Raw genomic sequence first — 6000 nt, forward strand, 5'->3', positions numbered from 1 at the left:
TTGTACAACTTGGCATTGCGAGGATTGAGACGTATCTGGCAATAATACAGTTACATCAGGAATTGTACCTTGCATTGATTAAGTGATTGATCGTTATTAGAGTTTACCAAGCTTTGGGACTGTGTCATAGTGGTGAATTGTTTGGGTTTGCATTAAGAATCAAAGTTACGCAGCGTTAGCGTGGTGATTAGTTTGGAACAAGAAATTTTAGATTTTATGGTTAAGTGATTAGTGTGACAGTATAAATTTCGAGGTTGAAATTCTTTTTAGGAGTGGAGAGTTGTCACATCCTAAAAATCGGGTTAGAAGAAACTGAGTTAGCGAAACCATGAGTGGTTACATCTGGGTTTTGAGTTAAGATTATGAAAATTATGACAAGTAAATTGATCTGGTTTAATTGTTAAGTGTAGTGTTTGTGTGTGAGAGGTCTTGTGTTCAAATCCCTTCCCTTGAATTTTTGCTATTTTTGCTTAAACCACTATATTTGAACATCTAGTTATGAAATTATCTATCCCACTCTCACATTCTTTTCTCCCACTCTCCCCCTCTTTTCCATTTTTTTCTCTCTTCTTCTTCTTTCTTTTGCTTTCTTTTCTCTTTCTTCTTTGATTTTTGCTTGTTGTCGTTCTATTTTCTGCTGATGGTTGTACGTGATATTTGCTATTGGAGTGTAGTTCGTTCATAGTTTGATTCAGGTGGAAATCAAAGCCCTCCTACGGATTAAACTCGGATTTGATCGATGTTCCGGATAAGTATCATGAGTTCTTAGCTATGTGGTTGATCACTTTCGCTATCAGGTGTGTGATTCTAACTTGATACCTTGTTTGAAACTCAAGAAAATCATGAAACTAGGCTGTTCTTTGAAACTGCCCAGCACTACACAATCGTCTGAAATCATACAAACAGTGTGGGTAGATCGTGTAGACCACACGGTCGTGTGAAATCATGCAGGCTGTATGGGTAGACCGTGTGGACCACACAGAGGTATGAAATCATGCAGACCGTGTGGACCACATGGGCTAGCTTTTTGGGTCATGTGGGCCTTTTGGGCCAATTTTGAGGCCCGATTAAGCGACTCGTAAATTGGGTTCATGGGCATTATGTAGGCCCAGAAAAGCTAAGTTTCAGTAAAAAATACGAGTAAGTGTAGGAGGTTTGTTAAATAAGCTCCGATAAGTATAAAAATGCATTATGTTTTGCAATCAATAGGTACGTGAGTTAAGCATAACTATTTTGTAAACCATGTGTGTTTTACATATTCTGTTATATGTTTTGATAAGCTATTCAATTCAACTATGTAAAATGATATGCTATGATATGTAGATATATATATATATATATATATGATTAGGTATGCATGTCATACCATTTGTATGATATGTATGTATGCTATTATGATTGTGCATATGCATTGGGGTGGGTTTTGGATATGATGGAGGAAGTGTTTTCTAGCAGTTTTACTACAATTTTGGCTGTTAAATCGCAATATCTGTCTGGCAGCTCAGCTGTACTATTATGAGTGGCATACCTCTACGACCCGGTGTGATTGGATGGATGGACTCTTGTAATCCTATTTGATGTGATTGGTTGGACGGAGTTGTTGTGTAGCGGATGGGGGTAGGATCTTTGATTGCATTTGTATCTGAATATTAAATACATCTGATTATGTATAAGAGAATGTGTTTAAGATTTTGATTTTGAAATTAAGAATTTTGTTCCGATATATGATTATGAAAATATGACATTTTGATCTCACAAATGTTTCTAGATAAATGACCTTCTATGTAGCACCCCAAACCCGGCTCAGAAGTTATGGCCGGATCCGACATGCCACATCAAAAACGTAAAAAAAAAAATTTCCTTTCTAAGTCCAGAAAATCGTACTTGATGTTCAAAAGATTAATTCATTAAGGGTTAAAGTGAATGAAAGCTATGCACCGGTAGGAAACCGGAAAGAGGTGGTGAGTCCATCGGATCGCTATACCAAGCTCCTTCGGATCCAATCCTAGACATGCATACCGCCATTGCCACACCTTAATGTCATGGATATTTCTAGGAAAACCGATTTGATTAAGTCATTTTTAGGAAAAGTGATTAATTTTGGAAAAATACTTTCATTGCGGAAGCTTTGCTTGTTGTCGTGTTATTTTGAAATCAACTGTTGTTTTTGAAAACGCACCTAAAGCTATCCAGTTTCAATAGTTAAATATAAGTATTACCTATCTTAGTAATACATATTAAAACCATCAAAAATAATTAAGCGGCCTTATTACATTTAAAAGCCCAAAACTTCAAATGTAAATAAAAGGATGTCCATTCACCGAAGAAAATCAAACTTTCGAGCGGGTGGCCACTCTGAATTCCCTCACAACTCCAAGCCCACTATGGTTGGGGATTTCTGCGTGGATGAAAATAAAAGGGTGAGTTTGGGAAACTCGGTGTGTAAGGAAAACCCTTCAAAGCCCAAGTCAGCTCAAGCCTATTGGGGCCTAAGCCCATTCAGTAATATGAGTGGTCTTGGGCGAGCCCTTTTCAGATTACAATAAACTGGGCCTTAGCCCCTTATTCAGATAACAATATGGCCCATAGGCCCATTTCAAAATACATACAACATCAATAACATATGCAAGCCCATTTGGGGAGACTACTCAACCCACCAACCACTACACTCCACCCGTACCAGCCATACACTCCATGTGGGGAATAGCTCAACCCACCCAAATTTAACACTCCACAGCTTGCAAGATTCTTCGCTCGTTATCAAAGAATTGAGGCAAAGCCTCCAGTATGTGGACAAGCCACTTTCAGTACTTCCTCCGTCAATATCCCAGTCCCATGCATAAGATAATAAGAACATGGCATGCAGTAAATAACAACAGTCAAACATGCATTTAGGTCAATTTAACCCTAAGGGTATTTCGGTAATTTATCTACTAGGGGTAAAACTGTAAATTTTCCACTTTTAAAGGTATTTCAATAATTTATCTATTTTAGGATTTTTCATGCATATTCCTACCTTTCACGTACTAACAGAATCACATACCGAGGGTTTTTACCGAATTGGGCCCGTTGGCCCATCATTCCAATTTTGGCCCATTAAGCCCAAAAATATCGAGGGCACAGAAATCATGCACTTTGCAATCCAAACATTGCAGCTTACCAAAAACATTAATCGATTTACCTCACGAGCATTCAGACACTCAAAATCTACAAAATACCGATTTTGGCATTTCGCTTTTGCCGATCTAGACTAAGAAAGAGGGTGTTAGTTACACACTGCTTTGCGACGATATCTTCGACGAGATCCACACACGAACCGCCTACAATTGGATTACTAACACGTTAATCTAACTATTCAAATACAAACTACGTATTAACCCCTTACAATATTCGGCCAAACACACCTACAGATCATAGTAAGCTTATAAGAAATCAATAAGCAACTCATTAACAAATTTTTGTCAATGTTTACCATATAATCATAATTTCACTGCAAGCTGTCTTCCTGAGCAACAGTCACTAAATCATTTATAACTGGAGCTACGAAACTCTAAATAAAGTACCGTTAATTTTCCTTGAAAATAGACTCATATATCTTCTATCCATAAAATTTTCAGAATTTTTGGTATGGCCAATCAATACCAGATTTTTCTTAAAGTTTCCCATGTTTCACTGTTTGACTAATCTGACAACTCTTCATTACGAATCACATTTCTCATTGTACAGAATTCAAAATATTTTCTCGTTTATTCCATTTGAAACTAGACTCATTAAGCTTTAATTACATAATTTATTCGGCTTCTAATTCATCTCCCACAATTTATGGTGATTTTCCAAAGTCACGTTACTGCTGCTGTCCCAAGCAGATTTATTACCAAATCACTCTTTCACACATACCTTGCATGTATGTTATTTAAACATGTATATCACCAATCAATCATCACATATCTATGATTTTACTTAAGTATAATCTCCATTTTATCATTTTAAAGCACAACATGTTAGCTGATTTTTCCTTTAGCATCTAAGGCACATGCATGCTTATTTGTTTGGCTCAACTTCACCTATCTTCCATTTTTCATCAAAAGAACATGAAACAACAACCATTTCCTTCATTTTAATTCATGACTAAATGCTCACAACATAACTAAAAATCAAAATATACTTCAAGAGTTAAGGTAGAATCAAGAAGAACTCATGAACCTCAAAATAGAAGCAAGGTACCAAGAACTTACCTTCAATTTTCCTCCTCCTAATGACCGAATACTCAAGAGCTTTCTCCTCTCCTTTCTCTTCTCTAACTTTCAGCTATGATGAACAAAGATGGACAAAACTTTGTTCTTTTCACCCCTTTTTCTTTTAATAAAACTTCATATTTCATCCATTTAATTCTTTAATACAAAAGTCATGAAATTCTTATCATGAAACATTTACCTAACCCATTATCATGGAACATTTACCTAACCTATTATCATGAAACATTTACCTAACCTATTATCAATTTGTATCAATTTGTACCATAAATTATGGATATCAAGTGTACATTTTGTCTACAACAACATGATGGCTAGCCACTTCATGTAAAATGGGAGGTTTGTCATGCAAATCCTCCTATTTTTGCACTCCTATTTATTTGGCCACTTCAATTTAGCCTATAGCATTTTCAAACATTTTCACATAAGTCCTATTTCATAATTTCACTCCCTTTTTCTTATGGAACAAAAATTAACTAAAATTACCGGGTTCTATCTTAAGCTTGGGCCTTTCAGAGGCCCACAAACATAATTAAACCTATGCCAACATTCACAGGATTCCCGAAAATTGGGGCGTTACAACTCTACCCTCCTTAAAGAAATTTCGTCCTCGAAATTTACCTAATCCAAACAGATGAGGGTATTGCTGCTGCATCGTCTCTTCTGGCTCCCAAACTCAGAAGTTTCCCCTTCCTTAACTTGTTGAAAGCGAGCGACCAAAGACTCATCGTTCAACTATTTTTCCTTAATCTGATCCACCCAGGTTGGCCTCACTTGCAACTCAGCCAACAAACTTCCATCATCATACTGACTCAGACGAGCAAACATTGCTCTCAGATCAAATCCGACTCTACGACTTAGAGCATCGGCTACCACATTAGCCTTGCTTGGGTGATACTCGATCGAACAGTCATAATCCTTAAGCAACTCAATCCATCTCCTTTGCCTAAGGTTCAGCTCCTTCCGAGTCAACAAATACTTAAGACTCTTATGGTCAATATATATAATACACCTTTCTCCGTACAAGTAATGTCTCCAAATCTTAAGTGCAAATATCACTGCTGCCACTCTAAATCATGAGTCAAATAGTTTCCCTCATGAGGCTTAAGCTATCGTGATGCATATACAACCACCTTACCCTCTTGCATTAACACGCAGCCCAAACCCACGTGTGATGCGTCACTGTACACACTAAAATCCTTCCCAGACTCATTTGAATCAACTCAGTGCTTTGATCGAACTTTCTTCAACTTCTCAAAAGCTTCCTACTGCTTCTTAGTCCATACAAACGGTACTCCTTTCCTTATGAGTTTTGTCAAAGGTGCTGCCATCACAGAAAAACCTTCCACAAACCTTCTGTAGTATCCTGCCAGTTCTAGAAAACTTCGTATTTCTGACACTGACCTAGGCGGCTTCCACTTCAAAATCGCTTCAATTTTTCGAGGTCCACCTTAATCCCCTCAGCAAAGACCACATGTCCTAAGAAGGTTACCTCCCTCAACAAAAATTCACACTTGCTGAACTTCGCAAAGAGTTCCTTCTCCTTAATACTTACAAAGACTATACGGAGATGCTCATCATGTTTCGTTTCAGCCAGAATATACCAGGATATCGTCAATAAAGACGACTACGAACTGAACCAAAAATGGTTGGAACACACGATTCATCAGATCCATAAACGCTGCAGGAGCGTTCGTTAGTCCAAATGGCATAACCAGGAACTCGTAATGACCATACCGAGTCCCGA

The 6000-nt window shown here is 37.5% G+C and overlaps 2 long non-coding RNA genes across 2 annotated transcripts in view; one reads left to right on the forward strand and one right to left on the reverse strand.

Moving 5' to 3' along the window:
* The window catches only part of LOC128293869 (uncharacterized), a 67511-nt gene extending 63089 nt beyond the window's left edge, over positions 1-4422 (reverse strand). Inside the window, exon 1 of the long non-coding RNA XR_008283986.1 lies at positions 4236-4422. This is a non-coding gene — a long non-coding RNA (uncharacterized LOC128293869). The remainder of the gene's footprint in view (positions 1-4235) is intronic.
* On the forward strand, positions 679-1710 carry LOC128293871 (uncharacterized). The gene is made up of 2 exons (XR_008283988.1): positions 679-797; positions 1501-1710. It is a non-coding gene; the product is annotated as an uncharacterized LOC128293871 (long non-coding RNA).
* Positions 4423-6000: the final 1578 nt, after the last annotated feature.

This window comes from Gossypium arboreum, chromosome 6 (assembly GCF_025698485.1).
Source record: "Gossypium arboreum isolate Shixiya-1 chromosome 6, ASM2569848v2, whole genome shotgun sequence".
NCBI classification, from domain to species: Eukaryota; Viridiplantae; Streptophyta; class Magnoliopsida; order Malvales; family Malvaceae; genus Gossypium; species Gossypium arboreum.